The sequence below is a fragment of the Puma concolor genome, chromosome C1 (genome assembly GCF_028749965.1).
Source record: "Puma concolor isolate L17-30 chromosome C1, mPumCon1.1.hap2, whole genome shotgun sequence".
Classification (NCBI taxonomy): Eukaryota; Metazoa; Chordata; class Mammalia; order Carnivora; family Felidae; genus Puma; species Puma concolor.
The window spans coordinates 6,502,299-6,521,864 of NC_141674.1; the positions used below are offsets into that span (position 1 = coordinate 6,502,299).

Here is a 19,566-nt window from a genome sequence, read left to right on the forward strand (position 1 = left end):
AACCCCAGTGCTGGGTCGGGAAGTCTCTCTTTCTGGAGGGTCGGCATTTTAGCTTTTAGGCACCTGGCTGGCCAGCAGGCATGAGAGGACGTGGGTGGCTGCAGGCCGGGTGCCACCTGTGGCCACATGGGGGCGCTCTCGCGCCATCCCTGCCCTCTCCGCGTGTGACCAGAGAGAAGCCCCTCCTAGCAGTTCCCGGGTGCATTTCTTCCCATTTTCACGTTCTGCCTCCCTGGGCTGCTGGCTCCGAGCACCGCCCGTGTGTTCCTTAGGAACTTCGTCCTCTGTGGCTGCAGCACTGAGAGAAAGGGCCCCCCACGTGCCCACGGAGGCCTCCAGGATGTAGGGCCAGCAGGCTTCTGATGTCACCATTCTGAATTACAGTGAGTCGTTGCGGGGGTGAGCCCAGGACGGCCGGTGCTTAGAGGAGGGCCCTGCCTCAGAATGCCCCCCTTCACCTGTGTGCACGGGATGGGGGCGGGCAGAGGGCCCCAGGATCCTCTTCTCCACGGTCAAGTGCCATCTTAAAAATCACACCAGCAAAGGCCACCAGGAGACACAGCCAGTAACTCCGTGTCTGCGTCTCCCTTTCCCTCCCTTGTCCCTGTGCTGGGAAGAAGCCGTTCTCAGAACTGGGCCCCCGGGGGGTGAAGGCCTTCACCCTCTCTGGACCCCGATCCTCAGCAAGAAACACACCTTCCCTGGGGAGTCAGCCGTCACTCAGGCTTTGCTCGCTCGGTCTCTGCTACCCTGTCAGCCACCCCGTGAGGCAAGTGGAGGGGTCCTTGTTTACTGATGGCTTGGAAGCTGAAGCTGGAGGCCTCTGATGACCACAGGGGTGCTGGCCCCGTGGCGCCCCCTCCTGCCCAGAGCGGCGGTTCCGGTTCCGGAGCGGCTCCCTGGGGAGGCAGTCAGCGGCCTGTGTGCCCTCGCTGTCGCTGTCGACCTGGACGAGGCGAGGCGGAAGGGCCCCTCCTCGTCAAATTAGCATCTCTAGAACGAGCATATTACCATTTGTTGTGGGGAAAGAGTTGAGGGACTTTCCAGGTGGTTGTAGGCTGAGAGTCTGATTTTGATCTGGGAGCAAAGGTTTCTGCTAACCGCACGTGAAAATAGTCGTGTCTTGGTGACCCTCCCTGCTTCTTGTCTCTGCAGACAGCGGCTTCTTCCCACCGGCCCCCCCCCTCCCCCCACCGTTAGCCGCAGAATCCAAGCTCTGCCAGTGACCTGGCTGGGAACGCTCCTCCAGGGGAGTGCTCCCGAAGGCACAGGCTCGTGTCCCTGTGCCCAGGGCACGCTCCTGCTTTGCCTGGGTCCCTCCTCTCCCCGTTGGCACAGAGAGCTGAGGACAGTGTGACAGAGAAAGGGAGAACCTTCCACAGAACCGTGTGTGTGTGTGTGTGTGTGTGTGTGTGTGTGTGTGTGTGTGTGTGGCAGGGCGGGGTGTTGCGTGCAATTCAGTTTTCCGGAACAGTTTGTTCCCATAAAAACATATGCAGCCTCACATAAGCAGACTCGGCATCAGTTTTATCCAGTTCGATTTTGTCTTCAGCACCCGGGACCCTGCAGAACTCAGTCCACTTGAGAGAAGCTGCCTGGCAGCGTGTTCCGGAAGGAGCGCTACCTGGCAGCATTTTCGGGAAGGAGCAAGGCACAGGAGAGGCCGGTGGCACCCTGGGTGGCAGGCTAGCGCCATCCGCACGCGCTCACCCTTTGAAACACAAAGGCTGGAGGGGCCAGGGCCTTAAGAGGGCGGCCGCCTCCCAGTGTCCCCAGGCCGGCCGCCGGCCGGCCGCATGCTTACCTGTAGCCTCTGCTGCCTGTCCCCCTCCCGTGCCCCCCTGGCCACCCTCCAGGTGGCCCCTCCTGGAGGAAGAGGGTCAGGGCCCTGCCTGCTGTCTTCCCTCTGCCAACCGGTGGGTCACCCAAGCCACAGTCCCCGCGGTCCGGCGTCCGCCTCGTGCTGCCGGCCTGGGGCTCGAGGTGGGCGCCGCGTGGTCTTGGATCCCCCGCCTCTTGGCGCCCGGTCAGCTAGAGCAGGGTGCCGCCCCCGTTTAGAGCTGCCTTCCCTCCCCTGGGGAGCAGGAACCTGGGAGCAGCTTGTGTTCCCGAGGACCTGCCGTGGCCGTGGCCGAGGTCCTCTCCGGGGCCTGCGCTCCCACCTCCCGCACCGGCAGCCCGAGGTGGGGGGTGAGCACGGCACCTGAGGCCCCAGGCCCGTTGCTACGCAAGGTGCAAGCTCAGTAATGCTGTCACCAGCACGGGACAGGGGCAGCGAGAGATTTGAGGAGGCATTTCCGAAATCCTAGCAAGCTGGGGAGAACGATCCCTTTGGGGGAAACTTCCTCTCCAGCCGGCTTCCGGGGGCGCATCTGTTGGCAAAGCAGATCCCCCGCCCCCTCCCGGGACGCATCCGCGCCTCTGTATCTGCCTGGAAGGCTGGACGGGGCGGAGGAGGTCTAGATTAATTGTGCTTCTGCTTACTTGTTGATTCCCAAGGCCGGTCTTTGTGCGGACCTCTCGTGCTGCTCTCAGGTGTTCGAAAGGAAGCCTCTGCACCTTGTCTGCCCCTCTGGTGCAGGGCCAAGGAAACGCATTTTCTTTGGCCGAGAGCCCAGGGGAGCATATTTGAATGTTAGCTTTGAAAGCGGAAGTGTAAACAGACACGGCCCAAATTTGCCCAGTTTGGGTCTTTAGCTGTACCGCTACGTAAGCCTAGAAAGGTCAGTCGTAAAACGTCATGAGATTCGTAACTGGGAGAGGCCAGGACCCTGGGTTAGCGCTGATCGAGGGCCCCAAGGGCACCCGCCATGAGGTGTGCCCTGACCGCCTGACCCTCCCGGGCCCTTCCTCTTGGAAGAACAGGGCTGAGCGCAGCCGGCAGGGCCTCCGCTGGGCCCGAGAGCGGTCGCTACCCCGGAGTGCAGGGCCGCGTGCTTCCAGCCGGGAAGGCCGAGTGGGTCCGGTGCCAGCGAGAGACCTGGAGGGGGTGTGGGGCCGGCGCGGGAACCAGGGCGTGATGCAGTCTGGGCCGTGTCCGGGCGCTCTCTGTCCCACACCGGGACACTGGGTCCTGGGCTTCTGTGCCGCGGGGGGCTCTGTTCCCAGAGGGACTGCGTCCCGCGTGCGGTGGGGAGACTGCGGGCATGAAGGCTCCTCTCCGCCAAGCAGCAGGAATGTGCCCTGCCTTTTTGTGCAAAGAGAAACTGCCCCTGGTTTTTATGGAAATAGTGGCTACTTAAAGATGTCTCAGACCGTGAGACGCATTCAGAACCGAGTTTTTAAAATGACTTTTTGTATGTCAGACGTGACACTTATTTTTTAAACAATAAAATCGTTTTGCCAAAACTCTCGCGCTCGTCCTTCCTCTGGGAGATGGAGTGGGGCGGGTTACGGACCTGGTCACGGCACTGGGTTTGTTCTGGCGGTGGGGGAGGGACAGTTAGGTCCTGGGGGTGAGGACCTGCTTACATCCTTACGTCCCCACTGCAGACACGGGCTTGTCTGGCCCCACCAGGTGCATCCCATTTGCTTGAGGGCCCTCAGCACCCCCCGCCGTGACTGGATTTCATAGGTCCCTAAACGGTCCCCCTAGCATTGGTGGCAGCGCGACAGGTGGGGAAGACCTTGCCCAGAGGGTGCGTGTTGTGGTGTCTGAGGGGGCGGCACCAGGAGGGAGCATCTCTGAAGGCTGCGGGGCCTGATGGCGTTGTTGGTCTTCTCATGCCCTCTGCCTGATTTTCACCTCCGACCCGTGCCATGTTCCCAGGAACATAAGGACTCTGGGGGAGTCAGACGAAACTCCAGAACTACTGGGGGTACAGGAGCCAGAGATTTGCTGGTTGTGGGACCCAGGCCGATTTGGTGACCTCACAAGGCGGCACCAGGAGCCGCAGGCACATCCACAAGGGGCGAGGTCCCCAGGGACCGAGAGGCACGGGGGACAGACACACGCCCAGAGTCCCCAGGGGAAGAAGGGAAGGCCCGTGGGCGGTAATGAAGGCTGGAAACCAGAGGCCGTAGTCAGTTCTTGACCGTGACTTAGCCTGGGAAGTGCGCAGAGAACAGGCTTCCTGAGGTGGGGGGTGGCCCTGAGCTGGGGGACAAATCAGTGTCGGTTTCCCACTCTCTGCAGGGAAGGTGGTGCCGTCCTTCCAGAAACACGGGGAGGCAGGCTCCCTGCCTACTGACACCTGAGGCTTCGCTGCCCAGCTAGCGTCCGTGAAGGCGGTCCCGGAGAGTCACCCGTACCTGCTCCCCCCCCCCCCCCCCCCAGGGAGCCTCCCTGGACTGTGTCCGGGGGTCCTGGCGGCTCAAGACATCCAGTGCCCACAGCTGCAGCGACTGGTTCCGGGGGTCCTGTGGCCCAAGTCGGTCAAATCAGAGTGCTTCCAAGGACATGGCCAGAAGCGACTCCCTGTCCCTAGAGCCCAGCCTGAGGGCGTGTCGCCCTGGAGCTGCTGGCAGCCATCTGCCCACCACTGGGGGCCGAGGGCTTCACCTCGCGAGAACGGGGCTGTCACTTGTGGCGGGGAACGCAAGAGCCACTGCAGCTGGGGGTGGGGGTGGGGGGGTGTCTCAGGAAGCCCAGCGGGGGCCCGACGCCGACCCGACAGGCGATCCGGGCCAAGCAAGAGGGCAGATCCCTCCGTGTGGGGCCGGGATTTCATCAGTCGGGGTGCCCGCCCCGGCTCTGGCTGGCCCAGCGCTGTGCTGCTTTGGCTGTTGGTTAGCGCTTCATCTGGACCGTTCCTCCTGATTGGCCAAAGCTTTTTTTGTTCTGTTTTGTAAGTTTATTTATTTTTGTTTTGACAGAGAGAGAGAGAGAGAGAGAGAGAGAGAGCGCGCACAAGCCGGGGAGGGGCAGAGAGAAGGAGCGACAGAATCCCAGGGAGGCTCTGTGCCTGTTGCAGGGGCTCAAACTCACAAACCGGGAGACCACGACTTAAGCTGAGATCAAGAGTCAGACGCTTAACCGACCGAGCCACCCAGGCGCCCCCGATTGACCAAAGCTTTTGGAAAGCAAGTCAGAAGGGCGGGAGGGAGGGCTGTGCAGACAACAGAAGGAGGTTTTGGTGGACACGCTCAGGAGGTGCTGGCCTAAATGTCTCCTCCAGAGGCCCCTACCGGCTCTGTGGAGCCACTGCCAGAGCCCTGGAGGCCGTCAGCCTGCCTGCCCGGCCCCCGACAGATGGGGACTGCCCTCTGTCCTCTCCCCCATCTGCCCAGCCGTCCCTGACCTGTCCACTGAGGACCCAGACCGCAGAGGCTCTGGGTGTGTACTGTGCAGGCGGTGTGTGAATGAGTGAATGAATGAATGAAGGGCAGTCAGGAAAGCAGGGCAAGAATCGTCAGCTGGAAGGGTTCAGGGCTTGTCCAGGCGTCATCGTCCACGGGTCACCAGACATCGGTGCCTCCCCCCGAAAGGAGGTGCTGAGCGGGGTCATCTCGGTAATGCCAGGGGGCCACCCCAGCAGGGGCCTGGGGGAGAGTCACCGAGACAGGCTCGGGAGGGCGTGCTGTGGGGCCCCAGACAGGTGCCTGTGGGTGAGGAGAGGAGAACGGGGCTGGCGGCTGGGATTGCGAGGCTTCCACAGGGTGCGTCCAGCGCCCGGGGCTCCTTGGTGGGTGTGGCAGGCAGAAGGGAGCCTGGTGGGTGTCATCCTCTCCAGGGGGGACCGGATCCCCTCCGTTCACAGTGGGCCGGAGTGGCAGCGGCCGCAACGGGGGCCAGAGTTCGTGTTGGCACCAGGGAAGATGGGCACGGGCTGACCCCACGCCTGGCACTTTCCCACTTACTGCAGGTGGAGAGCAAGACCGGGAGGTCCGTGCGGCTGCCGGGCCTTGGCAGGTGTGATGTGCCTGCTCCGCCTCACCCACCCCTGCGTCCTGCATGGACACGGCCCCTCCCCTCTCTCATCCCAAGCCCTGGGCCTGTGGCAACTGCCGATGTATTTTTTGTTGGAAGAAGCATTGTTGGAAATAATCAGTTACGCCCTCCCTCCACTCCATGTGCTTTTATTATTTTTTTTTTTTTGCTTATTTTTTGAAAGTGTATTTATTTTGAGAGAGAGAGAATGTGAGTGGCGGAGAGAGAGGCAGAGAGAGAGAGAGAGAGCGAGAGAGAGAATCCCAAGCAGGCTCTCCACTGTCAGCGTGGAGCCCGACGCAGGGCTCGAACCCGTGAACCGCGAGATCGTGACCGGAACCAAAATCAAGAGTCAGACGCTTGACCTACTGAGCCACCCAGGCGCGCCCCATACGCTTTTATCTTTAACTGAAAGAAAAAATAATGCAGAAAAGCACAAAGATAAGAATACTAATCCATCCGGATTGCCTCTACCCAGCATTAACCACTGTAAGATCTTTGCATATTGGCTTTTTTTAGAGAAAAACAAAATCACACATTTTTGTATAAATATCGCATGCTTGTTGTAACTGAATTCTAACAGTGGCGAAAAGTACCCAAAGAAATGTAGGGGGACAAAATTCATTTCAATCCCCCAGAAACGAGCGATAGTGCTACGAGGTGAACTTCTTGCAAGACACAGATACAAATAGAAGAGATAAAAAATATTTTCAGGGGCGCTTGGGTGGCTCAGTCGGTTAAGCATACTCAGGTCATGATCTCGAGGTTTGCGAGTTCGAGCCCCGCGTCGGGCTCTGTGCTGACAGCTCGGAGCCTGGACCCTGCTTCGGATTCTGTCTCTCTCTCTGTGTCTGCCCCTTCCCCACTTGTGCTCTCTCTCTCTCTCTCTCTCTCAAAAATAAATAAACATAAAAAATTTTCTAGAAAAATGAGATCCTTTTCTTGGAGCTCATCTCAATTTCAATAGTGCATTAATAATTTTACTTCAAACTCAAGGGCTTACTGAATCCACATAAATATTTTTTTTTTCCACACAATACCTACACTTTCCACAAAAGTCTCTTTAACGTTAGAAGGATGTGAAATGTTTAAGAGGCTGGAGTTCTCACTGATGTGTGTGTGTGTGTGTGTGTGTGTGTGTGTGTGTGTCTCCTGAGTGTGCATCCTCCCTCTCTGTGCCCCATCTCATCGAGGCCGGGCCCCCCCCCCCCCCGTGTGCTGGCTGCATGAATCCCTCTGCCAGCACTTTCGGGGGGTGCCGGCTGACCACGCAGCCCTGCACAGCCCAGCCTCAGGGCGCCAGGCCCCAGAGAAGGGGTGCTCAGTTTAGAGACCGGGCAGCTACTGGCTCAAGGCTCTGTTCCAGCCCAGGGCATCCCGCAGGGACCAAAGCCTCTTCTTCATGGAGCTTATGCTCCGCCTTCTCTTGAACCGTCCACCTCTCCTTTTCTGGGGGGTTCATACGCCCATCTTTGGGAAGTCCCCCCACCTCCTCTGTCAGCTCTCACCATTTTAACACACAGACCGTTCGGAACGAATGGATTTCGTAGTGGCCTCCTAGCTACATCCACCTGCACTGCTCTGTTAAAAGTGCTCTCGAAGGTCACTAGTGACCTCCACCAGCTTGGAGCTCGTGGTCACAGGAAGCTAAGAGGCCATTGCCACCGCACAGCAGCTAACACAGCGCGAGTGAGAGGCCTCGTTTTTCTGATGAGGTTCCCTAACTTGCCGAAGGCCACGGCTATCAAGTGGTAAAGCCCAAGGTCTGTCCGGCCCGAGTCTACACCCTTAACTACTGGGTCATCTCAGAAGCAGGTGCTCCGGGGACAGAAGATGCTGCCATTGGGCAAACCAGCGGCTCCCAGCCAGTGGCCGACCCGCGACCAGTCCCCAGCCTCCGTCGGACTCCCAGACGCGGGCTCCAGCTGATAGGGGGGCCCCACCTTGGCCGGCTCAGCTCTTGCCTGCTTCCCCCGAGAGCGTCATCCACAGCAGAGAATGTCGTTAAGCCAGGGTGGTAGCCGGTGGGGAGGGTTACCACCAAAGCCTGCAGGCTGCACCAAACCGGGGCGACTTTGCCTGACGGCCAAGCGGGGGCTGGGCCGGAGGGTGACTCCCCATTTCTACTATTATTTGCTCCTCGTTTATTCCCTGTGTTAATTGAATCATGGGGGCTGCAAAGCTGAGGTCTCTTCCCTTTCCCACTTCCAACCACGAGGGAAGTAAATTGGTAAAGGTGAAACTTCTCCCCCTTGGATTTCTAGTTATGGATAAAAAATACCACACAAAAGACATGAAATGGGGAAAAATTATCCACGATGCCTGCCTGCCACTCTATCTGTTGTTTTCGCGTTCGGGGACCCCTCCTGGGACACGTGACCTTTGCCATCACAGGGGTGTGTGTTCTGCTTTATTGTATGCGTGTATTTTCATGAACATTCTCTGTGTTTCCTCACGGTCTTCGTACTTCGTTTCCACGCGTGCGTCACATCCTGAGGGACAGCGGCGTCCAGATGAACGTTCCCCGTCCTCTGTCACTGAACACGGATGTTGAATCTAACATTTGCCTACTGGAGACAATGCTGTAACAGAAGGTATTCATGCGGGGGGGGGGGGGAGAAACCCCAACTTGTTTATTCTTTTAAATGTACAGAAATGTGGGGTTTAAAGTGCCCCGGTAAACATGAATTACTTTGTAATTGGAAAACAAACTCCGATAGGACAGTAATTATAACCACGGCAATAATCAGTGGCCCAGAAAGAAAAGCAGGGGAGAGTTTGCAGCCAGGGCACCAGATCCCGAAACCCTCCTTCAAGAGTCTTGAGCCCCTGGTGCTACATTTTGAGTTTTCCGGGGAGTTTGAGATTCCCGGGCCACCGGGTTACTTTTTACCCGAATTGTGGCTTCATCACTGGCTATTTTCTAATTAAAAAAACACATTTTTTTTCAAGTTTATCTATGAGAGAGATAGAGATAGAGAGAGAGAGAGAGCATGCGCACACGTGTGGGAGGGGCAGAGAGGAGGAGACACAGAATCCCGAGCAGGCTCAACACCATCAGCACAGAGCCCGACGCGGGGCTCGAACTCACGAGCCCGAGAGATCATGACCTGAGCCGAGATCAGACTTGACCGACTGCACCCACCAGGCACCCCTTCATCATCGCCTGTTTTAAATTTTTTTTTTTTAACGTTTATTTTTTATTTATTTTTTTGGGACAGAGAGAGACAGAGCAGGAACGGGGGAGGGGCAGAGAGAGAGGGAGACACAGAATCAGAAACATGCTCCAGGCTCTGAGCCATCAGCCCAGAGCCCGACGCGGGGCTCGAACTCACGGACCGCGAGATCGTGACCTGGCTGAAGTCGGACGCTTAACCGACTGTGCCACCCAGGCGCCCCTTCATCATCGCCTGTTTTAACCTTGGGTTGCAAGTGACGGAAGCCCAACTTCAAACTAGGTCCGAAAGAACAAGGAGGTGCCGGGCTCCTGTCCTCGGAAGGCCCCGAGCGGGAGCCGTTTCAGCGAGGCTGGATTCAGGGACGTCGGGCAGTGTGGCCAGGAAGCCGGCTTCAGCCGGCTTTCGTTAGGGTTGCCGGACCCAGCGGCTAAATCTACGGGACCTGCAGGTGACTTGGAATTTCAGATAAAGAACAAAAATGCACTGTTGGTGGACCTGTGTCCCATGCAACATTTGGGACATGTTACGCTTAAAGCGTTACTCGTTGTTGAGTTGAAATTCTGATTTCAAGCACGGCAGCCCGTACTGTGTGTGCAGATAGGCTTTCCTGTAAGGGAACCGGGGCTGCCTACGGCTCGTGGCACCGACCGGCTCGAGATGCCAGAGGGAGAGAGGGCGTGGGGCTCGTGGCTCCGCCTGGGACACCTTGAGGAGGACTTTGTGTCCAGTGTGGGGCCTTGTGATGACAGCACCAGGAGGTGTCTGCGTGGATCCATCACGCGGGCCGAGCCCGTGCTAGAAAAGCTTCCCATTCCTCGGCGCCTATGGGTCCTTAGAAATCGGGGCCGCCTCGTTAATAGCAATAACCATCTTCGCAGTTATCCCGTGTTCCGGAGAAGGAAACGTCCGCCACGAAGGTTTGCTAATTCTGAAGTTATTGCAGAAGCAGCCATCCCCGCCCCGGGAAACCCAGGGGTGGTGGTTGCCAGCCTCGCAGGCAGGCGGCCTGCTCGATGGCCACCCCTGCTGAGCGCAGAGTTCCGGGGGAGACACTCAGAAGGGGCCTCGGGTCTCTCGCACACAGACGCAGCTCCCGCCCCCCCCCCCCCCCCCACCACAGGAAACTGCCGGAACGGCCCTCAGTGGCTCCAAAATGCGGCCTCCACGGCTTCTCGTTCTCCGCCACGGTTCGATTCCTTGCAGGTGTTATAACTCAGGGCGCCGTCACGGAGAATTTTCGCAGACCCCAAGATGCGGCTGGGCGGGGGGCTGTGGCTGCGGCCTCCCCTCTGAGGGCCGCACAGGAGGGCCTCTTGGTGGCAAGCTTCCAGAGAAAGAGCGCCCTGGTGACCCCTCCACCAACAGGCTTCCTTCTTCCTGACCAGGGACTCCCTCGTCGCCCTCCCTCCTCCCCCTGCCGGCTCCGGGCCGCCCCGTCCTCGTGCTCCAGCCCCGGAACCCACTCAGGACCTCCCCTCCGGCAGGTCCCCCAGCCCAGCAGAGCGGCCTCCGAGCCCCTTTCTGGGGCCCGATCTTTAGCACAGCTCGGTTTGCTCCCCTCTCCATCGGCCTCCCCCCTACCCAGTCTAGGCCCCAGGATGTGGGTCTACACGGGCCGGATCTCCAGCCCCAGCCGGTCCATCAGTAATGGGACGGGAGAGGGGTGGGTAACTTACCGCCCAGCTGAGAAGGGTGGGCGCGTCCTTGCAGGAAGGTCCCAGGGTGCATGCAGCATGGCCTCTGTCTGTTCCCTGGGGCTTCAGTAGCTGTTCCTTCCCACTGGCCCTTCAGGCCCGGGGGTGGGAATGCCCCCCGCCCCCCCAGCCCCGACGCCGTCGGCAGCCCAGGCCTGCACCAGCCCGCACGCTTTCCGCCACGGGCTGGAGCTGGCGGAAAAAGAGCGTTCTCCCCTGTGGCTGCGAGCTGTTTGTGTGTCTTCCTGGGGAGCAGGCAGCCAGGGCTCCAGTCCCAGAGAAAGCAGCCAGTTAGACAAGAGGCACAGAGGGTTTCCAACGTCCCTGTCACCCCCGAGGCTTGCTCCTCTCGTCCCCGCTCCAGTTTTGTGAGCCAATCAGTCTCCCTTGTTTTCCAGCTTAAACCAATCGGATTGGATTGTTGTCATTTGCAATTAAAGGATCCTAGATAATACAGCGTGGATAGGAGGCATCGTTCTAGAACCAAATTAGAAGCCTGATACTAGAGGGCCTTACGGAGGACACAGGCGGAGCACTGGGCCCCACCTGGGGGTCAGGAGGGCTTCCTGGAAGAGGAGGTGCCGAGTCAAGTCTTGAAGGCTGAGTAGACATCGACCTGGAGAGGAGGTGGGGGGCCTCACGGGGAATCCCAGGCAGGAGGCCTAAAGCAGCCCGAATTGGGTACGGGGCCACACGCAGTCCTGTGCCGCTGGAGAGGGCAGTCCCAGTGGTGAGTGCGGGCAGCAGAGGTGACAGAGGCCAGACCCTCAGCCTCGAAGGCCAACCAAGGAGCGTGGACCTTTTCCCAGGTCGTTCCCGACTTCTCAGACTGGATCACCACACAGAGTTGGGGAGACTTGAAGACACAGGACAAACGAAGCACCATGTTCTAGGAAAAAAAAAAAAAAACTGTGCTCCCAGAATTGAAGGAAAATATTATTATTGTTTTAAAGTTTATTATTTTGAGAGACAGAGCACATGCGCACACGTGAGGGAGGGGCAGAGAGAGAGAGAGAGAGAGAGAGAGAGAGAGAATCTCAAGCAGGCTCCGCACCATGAGCACAGAGCCTGAGGCGGGGCTCGAACTCATGAACCTTGAGATCATGACCTGAGCCGAGATCAAGAGTCGGATGCTTAACCCACTGAGCCACCCAGGCGCCCTAGGAAGATATTATTTTCACCCTAAAACAACCCCTGGAGCAAAAAAAAAAAGCCAAATTCCATCCCTTTCCAATATAAAACCCGAGACTTCAAGAATAGTCCCGCTTGAGGTGGGTGAGGGTGGTTTGAGGGAAAACTTTGCGAATCACTTCCTGGGCGGTAGGGGTCCTTGAGGAGTTTCCAGCCCTGGAGGGGTCCCACCAGGTGGCCATGGCGTGAGGGCCCAGCAAGAAGGGGGTGGGTCCAGCTGCCAAAACAGCTCACACAAGGAGTCATTCGTTCAGTCTACAGATACCTATGAGTGCGGGGACTGGCGGGGGGGGGGGGGGGCACACCAGGGACTCAGCCGAGAGCGAGGCCAGCAGGGGCCTCCCTTTCCACACCAGGCTGTGATCTGTCACTGGGCACCCTCCCCATCAGCCCAGCAAGGGCCACCTACCCATCGCTATGGCCCCGTTACCTGGTATACAGTTGGCGCCCACTAGGTGCTCGTTGATTCTGTCAGCGTAGCGGCTTGTCAGTCCATGTCGCCGTGTGTTTTCCATCAGGGGCCGAGGACTGGGTCTGCCGGCTCTGCCCACACGGCCCACTCTGGCCCTCAGATGAGACCCGGCCCTGCACTGAGGAAATGAACAGAGCGTTCTTAGGTGCTGCGGGTGACAGGGAACCTCGGGGCTCCAGGGAGAGGTGGCCTGGGAGCCACCAATGAGCTGTTTTGATTTCACATTGCCCCGCAAGTATGCGTTGGGCCCTTGGAGAGCACAGTCTTCTCAGTGCCCCCTTAACTGTCGACACCGTAGCCATTCGAGGCAAAGTTGTCCATCAGGCCTCCCGCTCAGCCTCTCCCCTGCCCTCGCTTTTCCGAAGGGCCCCGTCTCAGCACAACGAAGCCTCTACCTCCCCCATCCGTTGCCCCAAAGCCCAGAACCTTCTAAGGGGGGGCGGTGGGCAGAGAGCTTCTCTCCGGGCCTTTGCCGGTCCTGCGTCCTTCCCAGCTGTTCTGGGAGAATAGAGGTGACCTCCTCCCTCCCGACCGCCCCCCACCAACACACACACAAGCTGCAGAAGCACCTGGAATGCTTTCCTGCAACGGGCCCTTCTGGGCACAGAAAGACACAGGTTGACAGCCCCGCAGATGGCCCTGGCCCTCGGCGTCCGCCGTGGAGCGTCTCCCAGATGTGCTTCCAGACAGAGCTCAGTCCACTCTTGCCAAGTGCCAGCTGCCTGGGTGGTCTGGTATCCAAATGCAACCCAGAGGCCAGAAGGAGCCTGGGTTCGAATTGCCACCAATTTCCTGCAAGTTTCTTTTGGAGCTCCGGGCCAACCCACTGGTTGGGGGGGGGGGGGTGGGGAGGGAGGGGGCAGGGACAGACCCCTCCCTTAAAACCAGATGTCAGCATCTGTCCTGAACCAGCTCAGGGAGACGGAAACTCTCCCCAACCCCCAACCCCCGCCCACTCCCTCCACCTCCTCCTCCTCTTCCTCCTCTCCCCTCCCCAACTCTGCAGGCTGGGTCAGCCACCACCCAGCCGCGCAACAGACAATGACCCTGCGCAAAGGAAGCAACTTCTTAGCTGGCACCTAAAAATATTGACTTGGGTTTTTTCTTTAAATAGAAAGGAAATTCAGCTCACTCCGCCCGAGTCCTCCTCCTTCTGGGTTCTGAGTGGGCACCCCGGGGACCTCACCCAGACTCAGCTTCCTGGATACCGAGCAGATGCAACCCTGGGGGCGGTGGAGACATGACAGGGCCGAGGACAGGGAGGGGGCTCCCTCTCTCCTGCGGCAATTCCTGGAGGCGTCTGGGAGGAGCAGGCTGGCACTTAGCTGACCCGGGAGCCCAGAGCACCACTCACCCAGAGAGGTACTGGGCATCTGTCACAGGACGAGGGAAGCCAGATGACCCCAAAACCAAGAAGGGGGCAGGGAGGCTCTGACGTTCAAGGCCACCTGGCTTGCTGACCTTGCCTCCCCCGAGATCCTCCGTGGGCCTGTGCCAATAGTAGCGAGTGGCCGGGACAGGAGCTCTCCTTCTGGGTGTGAACTCTCCCTGGGACAAAAGGCCACTGGGTTTGATGGCTCTGCTCCCACGTGTTGGTGGCTGACTCCGTTTAGGTCCTCAGGCACCTGGGGAAGAGCTCACCTAGGTCCCCCTGCAGCTGGTAGACCTGGCTAGATGCTCATGGAACCATCCAGTGGAACTCTAGAGAGACCCCGAGGGGAGCCATCTCTGAGACAGATCATTAAGGGGAGAGATACAAAAGGGAGATCTGGTGGGTGTGGTGTGCAGCCCCCATGTTAGAGAGCCCAGACAGGTCTAGAAGACACACAGGAAGCCGGCCAGAGGCTTACCTCTTGGAGGTTGGTGGGGGGAGACTGGGGGTCCCTTTTGTACCGTTGGAAGCTCCTTTTCTTGATTTGATTTGTTTTTTTTTTTTTTTTAATTTTTAAAAATATTTATTCATTTTTGAGAGAGAGAGACAGAGTGAGTGGGGGAGGGGCAGAGAGAGAGGCGGAGACACAGAATCCGAAGCGGGCTCCAGGCTCTGAGCCATCAGCCCAGAGCCCGACGCGGGGCTCGAACTCACGGACCGAGAGATCGTGACCTGAGCCGAAGCTGGACGCTTAGCCGGTTGAACCACTCAGGCGCCCTTCTCGATTTGATTTGTATCTGAATCAAAATAAGACACGCAAGTAGTTTTTAAAATACCAGAGGGCTACCTACAAGCAAACCCAAACCATTTCCTGCCCCACCCCCACGCCCAAATGCTTCACCCAAGAAGTGACTACTTGTGATTCTTTTGGGCCATTATATTGGATATCTACCGCCATATTTCTCAATAGCCTGCTCATACCACGGTTTCCTATGTCTTTTCACTTTAATATCACCTAAATGTCTAAAATCTAAGGAACTACCTAGAAGAGAATAATTCGAGCCAGATTACCCGGGTTCGAAACCAGGCTCTGCCACTTACGGCGGAGCAACCCTGAACAAGTTCTTTACCTCATCTGTGCTCGGTTTCCTTAGCTGTGGTGTGGGGTGCTGGTATGCACCCCGTCGGGGTCGTGTCAGCAGGCAGTGGACCTGCCCGTGTGCTGGGCCTGGCACATAATAGGCTCTCAATGAGCGTTGGCCGTTAATATTATTATATCAATCACCATCACCATCTTCCGCTCCGTGGTTTCCTTCCGGCTTCAGACTGGAGTTAAATCACGACACTGGAGTAAGTCAGTATTCGCTGTGTCCATTATTATGATTATCTAAATATTCTTAACAGCTGAGCCACGTGGTATGCTAAGATTACAACATTTCCTTTCTGGTATCTGTGTGTGTGTGTGTGTGCGCGCGTGTGTGTGTGTATTTTCTGTAGCCAAGTAGTGCTTCGTCTTTTAATTCCTTATCACTAATTCCCTCCGGATCTCTTGGGCAGTTGTTCCCAAGAAAAGTTGGGGGTGGGGAGAGGGGGGACAGCAACGCCCAGGCCTGACCGGCCGGCAGCCGTGGGCAGTGAGGCACGAGGGGCCGGTGTACTGAAGGATAGATAGCGGGAGGGAAGGGGGGAGTGGTTCCTCTCCCAGCAGGCCCCCCAGGGCCTAGCAGGGATGGTGCTTCTCACCCTGCGGGGAAGGTGGGGAGTGTCCTGTGTTCTCCCCACGGGAGCATAATGCTGACAGTTGTGGGGTCGCCAGGAGACATTTTCATGAAGTCCAGCATGGGGACCGGGGCGTGTCAACCATGCAAAGCATTCAGGACCCTCCCAAGGAGTTCTTCCTCCCTTGTCCCTTGCTTTCCAATGACTATCCTTCCATTTCCGTATGACTAATCTTGTTCAAGCAAATGTATTTAGTCAACAAATACTGATTGAGGACTGGACTCAGCCGTGTGACTGGTTTTGACCAATGCGGGGCAGGAGGGTGAGCAGACATGACTCAAGCAGAGATTGAAATGTGCTGGCACCATGGGGCTTCCCAGGGGTTTCCAGTGTGCCTTCTGCCTGAGTCCCAGGATGAGCATACAGAGCAGATCAATGAGCCAAACGAGGCAAAGTCACCCAAAGCACAGTCACCCGGTTAAGCCCAGCAGGACCAGCTGCTTCCCCACTCCCCGCTGCAGAAATGTGAGCGAGCATAAATGATCGTGGCTGGAAGCCATAGTTTTGGGGTGGTTTGTTACACAGCAACGGCTGACTGTTACAAGGGCCCATGTGTGCCAAGGTCTGAGATAAGTAAGTATAAAATTCTCGCTGTGACGAGCGTGGGGTGGAGTAAATGGGAGAGGGGGCGGTAGGAGACAATGATCAGGTCAGGTAGAGTGGGAGCTGGGAACAGGTGGAGAAACCAGTGGCGGCTGCAGAAAGCACACATGGGATGGAAATCCAGGTGGAGAGGCTGTGGGGCGATGCTCCCAGGCAGGAGGGAGCGTGGAACTCGGAGGAAAGCAGCAGAGCCCAGAGAGGTGGGACAGGTCGCCACGCAGAGCTGGCTGATGGGGCAGCAGAAGCCAGACCACCTCGAGCCTAGGGGTGGGTGGGACGGTAAGAATCCTGGACCCTGTGGGAAGAGCGTGACTAGGGCCCACGTGCCGTAGGTATGTTGCAAAGAACACTTTCACTGCCGAGCAGGAAACGGATCGGAGGAGCCGTGAGTGCCAGCACGGAGACGGGTGAGGAGGCCGTGGCGGCCATCCAGGGGACAGGTGATGAAGGCCATGTGCATCACTTCCTGCGGGTGGCTTTGGACAACAGGAGATGTATTCTCTCACAGTTCTGGGGGCTGGAAGTCCAAGATCGGGCTGTCAGCAGGGCCACGCTCCCTGCGAAAGCTCTGGGAGAGAATCCTTCCTTGCCCCTGCTGGCTTGTAGTGGTTGCTGGCGATCCTTGGCGTTCCTTGGCTTGTAAACACCCCCCTCCAATCCCTGCCGTCACATCACACTCTGCTTCGTGTCCACACTCCCTCTTCTTACGAGGACACGTGCCATTGGGTTAGGTCCCACCCTAACGCAGCATGACCTCATCTTAACTTGAAGACAGTATGGACCTATTTCCATATAAGGTCGTATTCACAGGTTGAGTGTGGGCAAGGATTTTGGGGGGCAAGCTCTTCAACCCCAGTCCCCATGGCATAGGATGGATGTGTAGAGGAGACGGTAGGCAGTGGATGGTGTGGGGAGTTCCTGGAGGGGGGGTTGGCGTCAAATGAATGGAACGTGGAGCTGGGCCCACTGCTGGCCATCCTGGTACCTCACTCTTCTGACCTCCCTTCTCACCCTCCACCTGGCCGCAGAGCCACCCCCGGGAGGGGCCGTCCACTCATTTCCTCGTCGGGTCTGTCTCCCGTTTGGCTGTGGTTCTGTGCCGGACCCCTTCCGTAGGCTGATACGGTGGCACTTAATCTTCTCTCTGTCCCTTGGTGCTCCTGGCATCCTGGGTTCACAGGCGTCGGTCCAACCGGGGCCAACAGACGGCTGGGGCTTTTGAGTGCCTCCAGATTCAAGTCCTGGTCTTGCCACTTGCCGGCCGGGTGACTCTGGGTGATCTTCTTCGCCACGTTGTATCCCAGCTTTCCATTTGTCAAATGTAGATAATCATAGTACCTACCTCGTGGTGGGGGGGGGGGGTCACAGGAGATGATACGTGTAAAGCGCAGAGCACAGTAGCTGGCACATTATAAGCATTCAACAAACGTTAGCTTAAAAAAAATATATGTATCTGTGACCATCTTATGGGTTTGGATGCCTTAATCCTTCCTTATTGCAACCTGGTGTCCCCTAAGGAGAACAACTCAGGGCACCCCTGATGAGGAAACAGTCCAGCCAGAACGGGCATCACCAATCCCAGCCAGCATGTGCCGGGCTCTCTGCAGAAGGATGGCAGGACCAATGTGCCAAGATCTTAGAGATGCTCTTCCAGGATTCAGGATGGGAACTGGTCCATCTTCAGTCTTCAGACTGGTCTCTGTGAGACCAGTGTTAACTTCACAAGCTCCTGGCACAGAGGAGGACATAGCTCATTCCCAGTAAGTGCTTGCTGAGGGAGTGAGGCAGCTGACCCCCTCGCTGGGGCTGGGGGACCCCGAGAGAGGCTGGACCAGTCAGTTTGGGCTCATTTTCAGGGTGTCTACCAAGCCCTGCTGTGGGGGACGGGAAGGAAAAACACGTTCCTGACTATTGGAGGTCTCTGATCTGTCATTCTGGGAACAGAAGGATGACCTTTCTAGAATCTTTATGTAGAGTCTGAAGCGAGTATGAACTGAGGCCATGGAATACAGATCTCTGTCCAAAGAAAAATAGACCATGGAGCAAACTTACATAACAAGTGATTATTTATGATCACTTATTACTATCTGAAATGATCTCGCCTACCATTTACTGTCTGTCTCTCCCACTTAAATTGAAATTTTCTAAGGTCAGGAACCTGGTCTATTTTTTTTTTTTTTTTTACTCTTCTTTCTCTTGTGTACAGAGTAGTGCTGTTTAATATTTATTCATTCAGTGCTTCACTATTTAATTTTTAAAAATACTGAAGGATTAAGTGAATAAATACTTCAAGGATTGCTTTACTTCTATTATGGGGTTTTCCTGTAATATTGAAGATGTCATCCCACGGGGAAAAAACACACTGAAAGTCTCTGGTAAAGAGTTAAAACAGGCACCAACACCATAGCCTGCTCACTTTTAATTCACTGCAAGTGTTTTTGAAGAACTTTGCAATAATTGGTATCATGAGCCCAAGATCATCTCTTCTCAAGGTCACAGGAAGTCTCTTCAAGCTTGGTTATCACCTAGTGTCTCATTTAAAGTTCCCCCAATTCTTCTCCACATTTCCCCTTTATACTGATGATTAATAATGTCTGATAGAGCTACACTGCAATACCATAATTTACCAGCAGGTGTCACTGTCTAACAACACATGCCTCTGTGTGAAACCCAAAGCCAGTTAAGGCCAAGAGTTTAGGAAATGAATCAATATGTACTAATTCACGAAAGCTGTAAGATCAAAGTTCTGTAAGATTAGGTCCACTGGATTTCAATTTCACTTCATGAGATAAGTGTATCTTATGTTAGGGATGCAGAATGGACCTACATTTTATTAATATGCTTCAGTGTTCTTTCTGTTCTGGTGAATCTTGCTACCCTTTCGTGTATGGATCCCATGCTTTTCCCCGGAAAGTTTGCTTTTGTTTTGGGGTTGGTTTGTTTGTTTTGTCACTAATAATATCTAAAATGTGTCTCTTGTTCTGAAATTCCTCAAAAACCTCTGATTTCATTCTAACACATTGCCCTGCACATGTTGTACTCAGTATTTGTGGGATGATTGCCCCTCCCCCAGCAAATCATGGGAAACACATAGAGCTGTTCTACAGATGGAGAAACTGAGTCTCAGAAAGGTTAAGTAATTTGTTCAAGGTCATACAGGCAGTGAACGGCAGAGCTGGGGTTTGTCTAATTTTAAAACCCTTCTCCATTCACTCCAGGCAGCAAGAGGGACCCAGAGAAGGTGGGTGCCCTGGGAGATGAGAACTTTTGAGGATAGAAGATTCTGTTCTAAGGGCTCAAAGGTGTCCAAGGTCTCCCTGGACAGATTTTCCATCGTCAGAAAAAACCAGCTGATGTTAATTTGCTATCTAGTAATTTCTTCCTGTCATTTTCCTGAGGCAGATTAC

At 56.4% G+C, this 19,566-nt stretch overlaps 1 protein-coding gene across 1 annotated transcript in view; it reads left to right on the forward strand.

The window, feature by feature from the left end:
• The first annotated feature begins 7,060 nt into the window (after window positions 1–7,060).
• SPSB1 (splA/ryanodine receptor domain and SOCS box containing 1) overlaps window positions 7,061–19,566 on the forward strand; it is an 83,142-nt gene continuing 70,636 nt past the window's right edge. Inside the window, exon 1 of the mRNA XM_086715602.1 lies at window positions 7,061–8,463. The gene's annotated coding sequence lies outside the window, so the exon portion shown is untranslated. The remainder of the gene's footprint in view (window positions 8,464–19,566) is intronic.